This window comes from Lonchura striata, chromosome W (genome assembly GCF_050655825.1).
Source record: "Lonchura striata isolate lonStrDom1 chromosome W, ASM5065582v1, whole genome shotgun sequence".
Taxonomy (NCBI): domain Eukaryota; kingdom Metazoa; phylum Chordata; class Aves; order Passeriformes; family Estrildidae; genus Lonchura; species Lonchura striata.
In genome coordinates, this window is record NC_140743.1 from 15,184,605 (window position 1) to 15,199,182 (window position 14,578).

A 14,578-nucleotide genomic window follows, 5' to 3' on the forward strand; every position below is an offset into this window, starting at 1 on the left:
TGTGACAAATTTAGATAGAAAATTTTATGTTACCTTGAGACAATGAAATGCTACATGAATTGGAAAAAGTTCTACATATCACTTCCCTGGACAAAGGAAAATTTCCATAGACCTCAAAATTCAGGAGTTTATAGTTCATATAATGCAGAAAAAGATGCAATGGTTTCTGAACATTCTGTTTGGGTTATATGAAATGTCCATGCTGTTCTGGAAGTTTATGGGCAAAATATTGTGGCTTCTTTAAACATATACAGCTTCTTATTTTAACACATTTTTAACATTATTTCATGGGTTAACTACTTGCACAGAGTAGAGGTAGTTCTGTTAGCTTTGAAAACAACGATTTCTGCATGTATGTATCAGGAGTCTTGAATTAGACAATTAATTTTGCTGGACTGGCCTAGGTTGAATGGCAGGTGCTCACCAAGCAACTCTATTGCTCCTTCTCCTCAACTTGATCAGGAATGGTGTGGCCAGCAGGAGCAGGGATGTCATTCTCCCCCTGTACTCTGCACTGGTGGGGCCGCACCTTGAGTGTTGTGTCCAGTTCTGGGCCCCTCAGTTTAGGAACGATGTTGAGATGCTTGAGCGTGTCCAGAGGAGGGCAACAAGGTTGGCGAGGGGCTTGGAACACAAGCCCTATGAGGAATGGCTGAGGGAACTGGGGTTGTTTAGCCTGGAGAAAAGGAGACTCAGAGGCGACCTTAGCACTCTCTACAACTTCCTGAAGGGTGGTTGTAGTCAGGTGGGGATTGGTCTCTTTCACAAGGCAGCAACTGACAGAACGAGAGGTCACAGTCTCAAGCTGCACCAAGGGAAATATAGGTTGGATATTAGGAAAAAGTTTTTCACACAAAGGGTGATAAAGTACTGGAATGGTCTGCCCGGGGAGATGGTGGAGTCACCATCCCTGGATGTGTTTAAAACAAAGACTGGATATGGCACTCAGTGCCATGGTTTAGTTGAGGTGTCAGGGAATGGGTTGGACTCGATGATCTTGAAGGTCTCTTCCAACCTTGTGATTCTGTGATTCTGGATGGGGGAGAAAAATACCATGAGTAGAGATAAGAAAGGGGAGAGATCAGTCGCCAATTACCACAATGGGTGTGGTGGGTTGACCTTGGCTGAATGCCATGTGCCCACCAAGGTGCTCTGTCACTCCTCTTTCTCAGCTGGATAGGGAGAGAGAATAAGATGGAAAACAACTGTTAGGTTGAGACAAGGCAGTTTACTAAAGCAAAAGTGAAAGTTGGTGTGTCCACAAGCAAAGAGAAAAAAATAATTATTCTCTATTTCCCATCCAGCCACTTCCTGGGAAGCAGGGTGTCCTGCTTTAGGGAAAATTTGGGAGAAAACCTCTGGAAGGAGCCCCCCTCAGAAAGCAAACCCCCCCCCGCCACCCACGGCCTCTCCCCCCACCTGGTTCAGGAAGAATTTCCTTGGACAGAAGTGGAAAAAAACCTGTTTATTTAACAGGCAAAGAACTCCACAGCACAAAAAATTAACAACACCAGATGACAAAACTCTTTCATTGCTCTGAAGAGATGACAAATTCAGAAAGTCTCTCCTGGGAGTGGTCGCCCTATTATCGGTCCCTCCAGAGCTGGGAATGGCTGCTGCAGGCCACAAAGTGCAAAACTCTCGGTATTTTCCCAGGTCCCAGTCCAGAGCAGGTTCAAATGGTTCCAAGAAAAAGGAAAGAAAAAAAGTCCAGGGGCAATTTGGACTGCCTAGCTAAGCTAACTAACAAGCAAAAGCAAGAGCAAAACCAGGAGCAAGAGCAAAACCAGGAGCAAGAGCACGAGCAAAAGCAAAAGCAAAAGCAGCACTATGTACTGCGCCGTCTGTGTCCAGCAGACCGTGGGGGAGTGAGCAGGCTGATAAGAAAACAAAACTTCACTTTTCAGAGCCAGTCTTGAAGGCACAGAACATAATATCCAGCATAAACAGGACAGGCAACTGGAGATACAAGCATCATAACGTCACACTAGGACATTCCACCCCTTATCCCCATATCGTCAACATACTACCAAACATCATGCATTTTATTCACGTAAAAACTTCCATCCATTCTCCCCAAAAAAATTACAATCAATATCCATCATGCCCCTGTTGCATCCACACACCAAACCACTGAATCCAGGCCCCAGGCTCCAGAGCTCCAGGATTCCCCACTTTCATTTTACTAATTCAAAAATCTATCTTTCACGTACTCAAACTTTTGACACTTACACATTTTCTTCTATCTCATGTCTGTGTGGTTTAATGTACAGACACTGGCAGTAACATCCAGCAAACAGTGATATCTACATATTAGTCTTACCCCACAATCAGATCTCCCTGAGGTACATATAGTGTTGTTTCATCTCTCTGCATTACCCACCATGTGCAACCTGGTCCCTGAGCAAAGACAACCCCACAAATGGGTTTGTCTGTACTCGAGGCGGAATTGATCCACGCTGTCTTCCCTAACAAACCTTTGACATGTACCACTGGGACTTTGTCTACTATATTCAGGGACTCAGACTGGGCAGGACCTGCTCAGTTGGTGGAACCTTGAGTGCTAACTAACCAGGTGGCCTTTGCTAAGTACTACTCCCAGTTTTTGAAAGATTCCCAACCCAATGCTTTCAAGGTGGTTTTTAATAGTCCATTGTACCTCTCCACTTTGCCTGCAGCTGCTGCATGGTAGGGGATGTGGTACACCCACTCAATGTTCCCTAGCCCAGGTGTTGATAAGGCTATTTTTGAAATGAGTCCCATTGTCTGACTCAATCCTCTCAGGTGTGCCATGTCTCCACAGGACTTGTTTTGCCAGGCCCAAGATGGTGTTCCAGGCAGTAGCATGAGGCACAGTATAGGTCTCCAACCATGCAGTGGTGGCTTCCACCATGGTCAGCACATAGCACTTGCCTTGGCATGTCTGGGACAGCGTGATGTAGTCAATCTGCCAGGCCTCCCCATTCTTATATTTGGACCACTGCCCACCATACCATACAGGCTTCACTCGCTTGGCCTGCTTGATCACAGCACACGTCTCACAGTCATGGATAACCCGATAAATACTGTCCATGGTTAAATCCACCCCTCAGTCTTGTGCCCACTTATAGGTGGCATCTCTGCCCTGATGGCCTGAGGCATCATGGGGCCATTGTGCTAGGAACAACTCTCCCTTGTGTTCCCAATCTAGGTCTATCTTTGACACCCCTATCTTTGCAGCTTGGCCTACCTGCTTATAGTTTTGGTGCTCCTCATTAGCTCTGCTCTTGGGGTAGACTTTCACAAGTAGCATCTACGTGGTAGACTTTCACAAGTAGCCTCCCTACCCTGGTAGCGATGTCTTTCCACTCTTCAGCAGTCCAAATTGGTTTTCCTCTACGCTGCCAGTTAGCCTCTTTCCACTTCTCCAGCCATCCCCACAGAGCATTGGCTACCATCCATTAATTAGCGTAGAGGTAGAGCTTTTCTCTCTTTCTGCAATGTCTAGGGCCAGTTGAAAGGCTTTGAGTTCAGCAAGTTGGCTTGATCCACCTTCTCCTTCAGTGGCCTCTGTGACCTGTCATGGGGCTCCATACTGCTGCTTTCCACTTCTTATTCATCCCTACAATGTGACAGGAACTGCCAGTGAAAAGAGTGTAGTGTGTTTCCTCTGCTGGCAGTTGGTTGTATGGTGGAGCTTCTTCATCCATGTCACTGGTTTTTGTTCTTCATCTGTAGATGTTCTTGAGCCTCACCCTTTTCTAGTGCAGTCTGGATCAGTCCATGGCAGATGGTGGGACTGTGCTTCCACCCTTGGGGCAGTCTGTTCCAGGTATACTGCACTCCCCTCCACGTAAAGGCAAACTGAGGCTTGCATTCTGCTGCCAGAGGAAAGGAAAAAAATGCATTGGCAATATCGATAGTGGCGTACCACTTTGCTGCCTTGGACTCCAGCTTGTACTGGAGTTCCAGCATGTCGAGCACAGCAGCGCTCAGTGGTGGAGTCACTTCATTCAATGCACGGTAGTCCACAGTCAATCTCCATTCTTTGTCAGATTTGCGCACAGGCCAGTGGGGCTGTTGAAGGGTGAGTGGGTTTTGCTGACCACCCCTTGGCTCTCCAGCTCTCGGATCATCTTATGGATGGGAACCACAGCATCTCAAGTTGTTCTGTACTGTCGGTGATGCACTGTTGAAGTGGCAATTGGTACCTGTTGCTCTTCTCCTTTCAGAATTCCTACTGTAGATGGATTCTTGGACAGTCCAGGCAAGGTGTTCAATTGCTGGATGCCCTCTGTCACTACAGCTGCTATCCCAAATGCCCACCTGAGTCCCTTTGTGTCTTTAAAATACCCCCTTCAAGGGTAATCTATGCCCAAAATCCATGGGGCCTCTGGGCCAGTCACAATAGGGTGTTTCTTCCACTCATTTCCTCTCAGACTTACATCAGCTTCTACCAAGGTAAAGTCCTGTGATCCACCTGTCACACCAGCGATAGAGACAGATTTTGCCCCCACGTGTCTTTGATGGGATTAATGTGCACTGCACACCAGTATCGACCAAAGCCTTATATTCTTGTGGTTCAGATGTGCCAGGCCAATGAATCCACACTGTCCAAAAAACACAGTTTTCCCTAGCCTCTACTTGGCTAGAGGCAGGGCCCCCCAGCCTGGTTATCCTTCTTTCCTTGGGCATATGTCTTAGAGGTTCCTTCAAGTGTATCAGACATGTCATCGTCATCATCATCATACCTGGCAGTTCGTCTGCAGGCAACTGGAGCTGCTTTCCTTTAGGTGGAACTTCATCTCTGAGCCCTTTCTTCCTTCAATTCATGCACCCATTGTGCCAGAGCAGCAGTAGATTTTCCGTCCCATCTTGTTCTGATTTGAAAGCGAAACCAGTGAGAGACTCCAAGTCAGACATACAATTTATTGGGAAAAGGGAAAACAAGACAAAAATACATGCAATGATACAAAAGGAAGACTACTGACAAAGTCAGAATAGAACCTGACACCCCTTTGGCCAGCGTGCTGGTAGCAGTCCAAATTGGAGTGGCTGCAGTCCTCTTAGAGTGGCAGATGTGGTTGCTGTGTTTTCTTGGAAACCTGTGGAAAGGCTGCCTTTCTGTCTAGAAATCCCCGGATTTATTCAAGTGGGAATGCCTAGCTCCTCTCCCTGGGCGGAGCATCTCACAATGGGCTGATGTTATTCTGAGTCATGAGGTGTGTCCTTAATCACCTGTTAAACAGAACTGGCTCCTGGAGAGTGTTATCTCTGAGTCATGTGGCAAGACATTGATGGGCCTATTAACAGGAGATAAGGAAAACTGCCCAGAGGCAACTGCTACCCGGATGGTAATAGGAAACATATTGGTGCTTCAATCTTGGACACATCTCCTCATGCTTTCTCCGCAATCACGCAGGAAGAACCACAGCTCAGCTCGTGGGGTGTACCTTCTGTCCCCATCTGGGGAACATCTGCGTTGGATACCGGATCTTCTGATCTGTATTGCTGAGATTTGGAGAAGGTCATCTTAAATTTCCTCCCTGAGTTTCTTATGATTCTCCTCTAGCTTGTCTTCTAATTTCTGCAGACGTGTTTCCACTCCTGCAATTCTGGCATGTCTTGGGCCATGTACGGTATCTGCATATGCTCGGAGTTTCTTTGCCATATCGAGCACAGTCTCCTCCCTGTCATCCCACTTCATTATTGCTAAAGCAGAAGCATATTCATGTGGCCCAAGTCATACAAGTTTTCGCCACATCACAGATGTAATGGTACCAAGTCTGGATTCCTAGTTGTTATTTCATCTGAGAAGATAATCTCTGCCACCGCCATTTCTCTCAGGCGTTGGATCCCTTGTTTTATAGTCTTCCACTGGGTTTGCTGCATATAGAGATCATCTGCACACAGGTATCTTTGTGCTACACTTTCCAGAGCCCATGCCCAGAGGCTGTGAGGGTTAGGCCCCCTCATTATTCCTTGGTCAATGACGGGATCATGTGACAGGGATCCCAAATGTCTTGCCTCAGTACCATCCAGAATTGTAGCCTCACCTGCAGCATCCCAAAGACAGACTAACCAACTAATTATGGATTCATCATATCATTGAGTGTAATCCCTCCTTAGGCCACAAAGGTCCTTCAGGGAAAAGGACTCAATATTAGCTTCTGATCTTGTGCCTGTTGCTTTGACTTCTGATTTTATGTCAGGAGGTGTTGAGGGTCCTTCTGCATCATAATCATCATCATCCACCGGTCGATCAGTCTTTTCTGTGCACTTTCCACTACTCATGCTAGTAGCAACAGCCATTGGTTGAGGCTTACTGTCTGGTTTTGAGCCTGAGGTGTTGGCTGCAGCTCGAGTGACTGGGATAGCTGCTGATTTATCTCCCTGCCCCCCTTCCTCTGTCTGCTGCCCTACAGTATCTAGCAGGGTGTGATAAGCATATACCAGGGCCCAGCTCACTGCAATGATCTTTTTCTCCTTAGCGTTATCATGGCACTTCTCTTTCAGGTATTTCCCCACCTTAGCTGGATTCTGAATTTGTTCACATGGAAAGTCCCAGACTATAGGGTCAGAAAATCCCTTTAAGATTTGACCCATATCCTCTTTCCCACACCACTCAGGATTTTCCACACCTGGACCTACTCCTGTGTCAGGGGTCTCATCAGCCCCTCTAGAAATATCAGCCCTCATTCTAGAGAAACTGCAAAATGTATAAAGGAAGCTTACCAGATTAAACACCAGAAAGATGGTCTCTTTAACAGTCAGGGGAAACTGAAGATACTCCAATTTAAAGGTAACAGATTCAGAGGAGAAGAAGGAAAGCAAAGTCTGAAAAGCCTCGTCCCCTGCTTCTCCTCTAACAAACTTGGTGCACAACCATAACCATGAACCATACATTCCAGGAACAGACTCCAGGACCTTTATAAACTTACTACAAGCCATTACAGTCAAGCCCAGCCCAATAGCTATTCTGGTCAGTGCCCCTCTGTTGCAAAAACTATGTATTAGGAACAATACTGGAGCCATTCTTCAATAAGAAAATAAACCTAGGGACCATAGAGGTATTAAGACCTAAAAAAACCCCAGGGACCAGAAAAACATGGAAGCCTCTACCCCAAGAGACACTATGAATTCAAACAACATGACTGCTCACTGCTCTATACCAACACAGAGTAATTGGAATCAAAATACAATTAGAACAAGGTTTTTTTCTACTCTCTTGAGCCACACATTGGGCACCAAAATACTTGTCCTGGTTTAAGGCAAATTTGGAAGAAAACCTCTGTAAGGAGCCCCCAGAAAACAAACCCCCACGGCCCCTCCCCCCACCTGCTTTGGGAAGAATTTCCTTGGAGAGAAGTGGAAAAAAACCTGTTTATTTAACAGGCAAAGCACTCCCCAGCACAAAAAATGAACAACACCAGATGACAAAACTCTTTCACCGCTCTGAAGAGCTGACAAATTCAGAAAGTCTCTCCTGGGAGTGGTCGCTCTGTTATCAGTCCCTCCGGTGCTGGGAATGGCTGCTGCAGGCCACAAAGTGCAAAACTCGGTGTTTTCCCAGGTCCCAGTCCAGAGCAGGTTCAAATGGTTCCAAGAAAAGGGAAAGAAAAACAGTCCAGGGACAATTTGGACTGCCCAGCTAAACTAACTAACAAGCAAAACAAGCACAAGAAGGAGCAAGAGCAAAGGCAAAGCAAAAGGCAAAAGCAGCACTATGTACTGCACCATCTGTGTCCAGCAGACTCTGGGGGAGTAAGCAGGCTGATAAGAAAACAAAACTTCACTTTTCAGAGCCAGTCTTGAAGGCACAGAACATAATATCCAGCATAAACAGGACAGGCAACTGGAGATACAAGCATCATAACGTCACCCTAGGATACACACCAACAGCATAAGTGATACCCCTCAGCAAGTCTTCCCCTTTATTTGAATATGTTACCCACTGTCAGTGCCCGTTAAGAACTCACAGTAACAGTTTATGGAATAACACTATTAATATAAAATTGTGACAAGTTAAGGTTTCAAGGACTGTCAGTGATAGTATCTGACTGCAATAACATATTCAAAGCAATACACATACAAGCTCTCATCCCCATTAAAATATTCAGCATGCAGAGTACAGTTCATACCCAATAAGCATCCCTATGGGGAAAAAGACAGGTTCAGCCGGTTGACTGCTCCCAACAGTTACAATGGAGTCTTCCCTAACTTTTCTCCCATTCTCTACCTACTTTTATATTATTTCTTTATATTTTGGTGGAGATTGAGTGACTCTAGTCATACATACCTTTGTTACTGATTGGTGTAAAATTCTGTCCTTTGCTTTTAAAGATACAGTAAAAAAATATAGAGCACATACCCAGTGAGCTGTGGTCACACCTTGGAGGCGGGTAGCTGTGGGATGGTGGTATGCATTAATATTACAATTAAGCTATAATGAAGCAAGTTCATCTGAGGAGATTAATTTCAACACAGTTGATGGCTCAGCAGCAGGACATCTTTTCCTATCTCCCCTGGTTGACAGGTGCTATTTGGTTTATCAGCTGCAAAGTACCATTGAGTTCCCCTCCCTGTAAGGATTTCAACAGACCCTGGCTGCAGTGTCTCCACTCGATTCCACCCTCCCGTTCCATCACCTTTAGCAGGTGCTATGGTTGTAGATTGTGAGTGTGGGGAATTATCATAGAATAGGTCTTGAGCATACCAACCACATTCTGTCCAGGGAGTGGCAACTGTAGTTTAGCCTATAATTTTCATACTGTTTATAACTTCTGTCAGGGTGTGAATATAACTTCTCCGTTTCCTCTAATTTTATCCCCAGTGTTATAGATAAGAATTGATCCAGCCAAATTAAAAATGAAAAATAAAAATTTTCTTTTATATCAAATTCTCTCTGAGCCAGCCACAAGGAAAAGGACAGTGCTGAGCCCAGGATTGGCGCTGGGTGCATGACAGAAAGGACGCCTCTCGGCAGAGGATCCCCCTAGACACACACACCACCCTCTTGGACCAAGCAGTTATTATAGGAAATTTTCCGCCCAAGGCCAGGATTTCGGCAATCCGCCTTTTCTTCCCATTCAAAGTCCCACATATTCATAAAGTTTCTTTTCTCTGTGTTAAGGCTGAACAATCCGAGTCCAGGTGTAGACGATTTTCCTTGATGGAGTTACAGAACCATGGCTTTCAGATGCATCAGCCCGGAGGACTCCAGTGACCCCAATCTCGGGTCGTTACCGGGATGATCAACGCCTAGGTGTTCCAGTATCACCCCGAGGAATGACCCATCTCTGGGCAGGCCACATGTATTAAATTGTAAATGAGGCTTTGTCCGAGAAAACTGAATTTTGGTGTAACAGATATGTGAGGGGGTAGCTCTCGGAGCTGGCGTGTGTGCTTGTAACAACAAAATATTACACATATCAAATTATATTTCCCTGAACCAAATACAACAATATTACATTGGCACAAATTATAGTCAACATATATATCACCAGCCATCTTTCCACAAAGGCAAACATTGTAAATAAGGAATGCTCCCCCTTCTTCCTCATTTTCTTAGCTTTTATATCTGAGCCGACATCATATGATATTGAATACCCCTTTGGTTAATTCAGGTCAGCTGTCCTAGTTGTGTCCCCTCTGTCATGGTTTAGGAATGGAATTTCCCAATTTAGTGTTCCCACTGAAACACTCCAAACCACATGCCGCTTCCTCACTCCCCCCTCCTCCTTCGTCCTGCAGCAAGCTGAGAGGAGAACTGAGGGCACAAAAGTCAAAGATCATGCATCGAGATAACAACAGTTTACTGGAAATATCAATGAGATAAGAAAGCTAACAGTAACAGCAACAGTACTAATAACAATGTACAAGAAAGACGCAAATGATTCACTGAATCACTCCCGATTACTCAGCATAGAACCCAGTAATAGGGGAACCTCCACCATGATACCCCTGAAAGAGACCTCCTTTCCCCACCCCTGGCAATGAGGTGGTATAAACTAACTGCCCCTCCTGGCTACTGCAGAATGTAACCCTATCCTGGCTGGAACCAGGACATTATCCACCCCTTAATCTATACCATATACTCATGCCCAAATCCTACACCTTCTAACTATATACATACAATGATATATAATATGTAATATATGATATATAATATGTAATATATGATATATGATATAAAATATATCATATATCATATATGATATATGATATATAATATATAATATATAATATATAATATATAATATATAATATATAATATATAATATATAATAATATATAATATATACACAAACACAAATATAATTTCCATAGTCAATGGCTGTCCCTCCAAGATGTCTGTTGAGTTAATTTAGTCCGTGACTGTGGGTTCTATTCATCCTAGATGTCTTCTAGGGCAGGATGGCTGGTGTGCTGTTGGATGATTGCAAGTTGCATCAGGAACTCACAACTGGTGTATCTGGAGCAGTCCATCCTCATTGTCCATGGTAGTTATGGCATACAGTAGAAGTGTCATTCAACAACTAGTATTATACAATTCAACATTACCAACTGTTCTCATCCAAAAATCAAATCCCCTTGAGGTACACATCGTGTTTCTCCATCCTTCTGCATTACCTACAAGGTACACCCAGATCCTTGAGCAAAAACAATCCCATGGATGGGTTTGCCTTTGCTTGAGGCAGGACTAATCCAAACTGTCTTCTCTAACACATTCCTCATACGCACCACAGGAACTTTAACCCCTTCTACAGTATGTGGAGGTTTTGATTGGGCAGGGCCAGCTTGATTGGTAGAACCTTGGGTGTTAACTAACCAGGTCGCCTTCACTAGATGTAGATCCCAATGTTTGAAGGTTCCACCACCCATTCCTTTCAGTGTGGTTTTTAACAGTCCATTGTACCATTCAATTTTCCCAGAAGCTGATGCACAATAGGGAATATTATACACCCACTCAATACCATACTCTCTGGCCAAGGTGTCTATGAGGCTATTTTTGAAATGAGTTCCGTCATCTGACTCAGTTCTTTCTGGGGTGCCATGTCACCACAGGACTTGCTTTTCAAGGTCCAAGATGGTGTTCCAGGGAGTGGCATAAGGCACAGAGTATGTCTCCAGCTATCCAATGGCTGTTTCCACCATTGCAAGCATGTAGTTCTTGTCTTGATGGGTCTGTAAGAGTGTGATGTAATCAATCTGCCAGGCCTCCCCATATTTATATTTTGACCATTGTCCACAAGGGCCTTGATCACAGGTCATGTTTCACAGTTATGGATAACCTGGGAGATAGTGTCCATGATTAAGTCCACCCCTTGGTCACAAGCTCATCTGTATGTTGTATCTCTTCCCTGATGACCTGAGGTGTCATGGACCCACCAAGCCAGAAATAATTCACCCTTATGCTGCCAGTCCAGATCCACCTGAGATGCCTTAATCTTGGCAGCCTGATCCACCTGTCCGTTGTTGCAATGTTCTTCCATAGCCTTACTCTTGGGTACGTGTGCATCTATATGATATACATTTACTGCTCTATCCAGGCAGCAGTATCTTACCACAATTCTACAATTCTTCAGCCCAGATGGGTTTACCTCTCCACTGACAACTGGTCTTTTCCATTGATCCAGCCACCCCCACAGAACATTCCCTACCATCTACAAGTCAGTGCAGAGGTAGAATGCTGGCCATTTCTCTTATTCAGTGATATCTAAATCCAGTTGGACATCTTTCACATCTGCAACCTGACTTGATCCACCTTGTCCCTCAATAGCTTCCACAACTCAATGCATAGGACTCCATATGGCAGCTTTCCATTTTCAATGTATCCCTGCAATATAGCAGGAGCCATCATTAAAGAGTGTATTGCTTTTCATTTTCTGGCAGCTGATTATATGGTGGGGCCTCCTCTGTACGTTTTACCTTCTCCTTTTCTGATGATAGTCCGAAATCTTCACCTTTGGGCCAGTTCATGATGACTTCCAAGATCCCTGGGTGATTGGGGTTTCCTATTCGAGCTCGCTGTGTCATCAAAGCAATCCACTTACTCCAGGTAGCATCAGTGGCATGATGCGTTGCAGGGACTTTCCCTTTGAGCATCCAGCCTAGCACTGGCATTCAGGGTGCCAAGAGGACCTGTGCTTCAGTGTCAATCACTTCTGAAGCAGCTCCAACCTCTTTATAAGATGCCAGTATCACCTTTTCAGTTGAGGTGTAACAGGCCTTGGATCCTTGACTCCAGAACCCTAGGAGCCATCCTCGAGTCTTCTCAGGTACTTTTTGCTAGAGGGTCCAGGAAAGACCAATCTCCCCAGATGCAGTGTAGAGCACATTTTTCACATCTTGTCCTGTCCTGACTGGCCCAAGGGCTACTGCATGAACAATCTTCTGTTTAATTTGTTCAAAAGCTTCTTGTTGTTCAGCACCCAACTTATCAGAAGGTAGAGAGGACTTACAGTCTGACCGTATTCTGGAATATGCATCCTCCAAAAACCCACAGTGCCTAGGAAAGCTTGAGTTTCCTTCTTGCTGGTTGGTGGGAACATAGCTGCTATTTTGTTGACCACATCCATTGGAGTCTGATGATGTCCATCTTGCCATTTTATTCCTTAAAACTGAATTTCCTGAGCAGGTCCCCTTGCCTTACTCTGCTTTATGGCAAAACTGGACTTCAGCAGAATCTGGAATACCTTCTCCCCTTTCTCAAAAACTTCTTCTACTGTGTTGCCCCACATGATGATATCATCAATGGGTTGCAAGTGTTCTGGAGCCTCTCCCTTTTCCAGTGCAGTCTGGATCAGTACATTGCAAATGGAAGGGCTGTGTTTCCACCCCTGGAGCAATTGATTTCAGGTGTACTGGACACCCTTCCAGGTGAATGAAAACTGTGGCCTGCACTCTGCTTCCAGAGGAATGGAGAGAAGCACATTAGTAATGCTGATGGTGGCACCACTCTGCTGTCTTGGACTCCTGTTTATACTGGAGTTCAAGTATGTCCAACACAGCAGCACTCAGTGGTGATGTGACTTTGTCCAAGCCACAATAGTCTGTCAGTCTTCACTCTCCATTGGACTTATGCACTGGCCATAGAAGAATATTAAAGGGTGAGTGAGTCTTGCTGACCACTCCCTGGTTCTCCAGTTCACAAATCATCTCACAGACGGGGGCCATGGAGTCCCAGCTAGTGCGGTATTGCTGATGGTGCACTGCTGTGTTAGGGATCAGTACCTGTTGTTCTTCAACCCTCATCAGTCCCACAGCAGAAGGGTTCTATGAGAAACTAAGCAAGGTATTCAGCTGTTTAATTTCCACTGTCTCCACAGCATCTATTCCAAAATCACAGTGATGCCCTTTTGGGTCCTTGAAATACCCTCTCCTCAGGTAATCTGTGTGAGGGATGCATGGGGCCTCTGGACCAGTCATAATAGGGTGTTATTGCCATTTGCTCTGTGTCACACTCACTTCATCTTCCAGTACAGTCAGCTGTTGGAATCCCCCTGTGACCCCAGAAATAGAGATGGATTCTGTCCCTAAATTATTTTGATGGCATCAGGGTACACTGTGCACCAATGTCAACTAATGCCTTATGCTCTTGTGGGTCTGATGTTCCAGGCCATCAGATCCTCACAGTCTAATAGATCTGATTGTCCCTTTCCTCCACCTGGCTGGAGGCAGGGCCCCTCTAGGTCTGGTCATAGTACTCATTGTTCACTAATGGCAAAGATGACCTGGAGGTCCCTTCAAGAGTATCAGAAGTAACATCATCCCTTCTATTCTGAGGACTTGCTCACTGGAAACTGGAGCAACATTTATCCTTGAAGAATTTCCCACAGTGGTTGTCCTTCCTCTCAACTCACATACCCATGCTGCTAGGGCAGAGGTGGGTTTTCCATCCCACTTCCTCATGTCCTCTCCGTGGGCACACAGATAAAACCACAAGTTACCTTGTGGTGTGTATCGTCTCTCTCAAGCAGGGGGGTGCTTGCTCCCAATAGCAGACTCTGGTCCATACTGCTGGGGCATGGGACATTTCCTCTCTAACTCTCTCGAGTCTTTCAAATCTGTCTGCTGTCTTGGACAGTCTTTCCACAGCCAAGGTACCACAACCACGTGAACAGACCAAGCAACATTGTGACCAGTGGCTCCGTACCTAATATAACAAATGCTTATGGATGCCCTGCTTGACTCCCTACTCAAAATCAGGCTCGTTAGGGTTGGAAGGGATCTCTGGAGATCATCTAGTCCAACCCTTCTGCCAAAGCAGGTTGTATTGGATCTGACTGAGATAGAGTTAATTTTTCCTTATCAGCCCTCACAGTGATGTGCTTAGCATTGGTAGCTGGAAGTGTATTGATAAGACAACAGTGTTTTGGCTACTGCTGAGCAGTGATGTCCCTCTAACATTCCTTCCCCCCATCAAGGGGCTGTGAGTGGGAAAGATCCTGGGAGGGGACACAACCAGGCCAGATGACCCAAATTAACCAAAGGGATATTACATGCCATATGACGTCAACTCAGATATAAAAGCTAAGGGAAAGAGGAGGAACAGGGGGCATTCGTTATTCTACGTTGGCCTTCCAGAGCAGCCACT

The 14,578-nt window shown here is 45.3% G+C and overlaps 1 protein-coding gene across 5 annotated transcripts in view; it reads left to right on the top strand.

Annotated features, from left to right (window-relative positions):
• The window catches only part of LOC146763087 (uncharacterized), a 78,033-nt gene that overhangs the window by 49,885 nt on the left and 13,570 nt on the right, over positions 1-14,578 (top strand). The window lies entirely within an intron of this gene.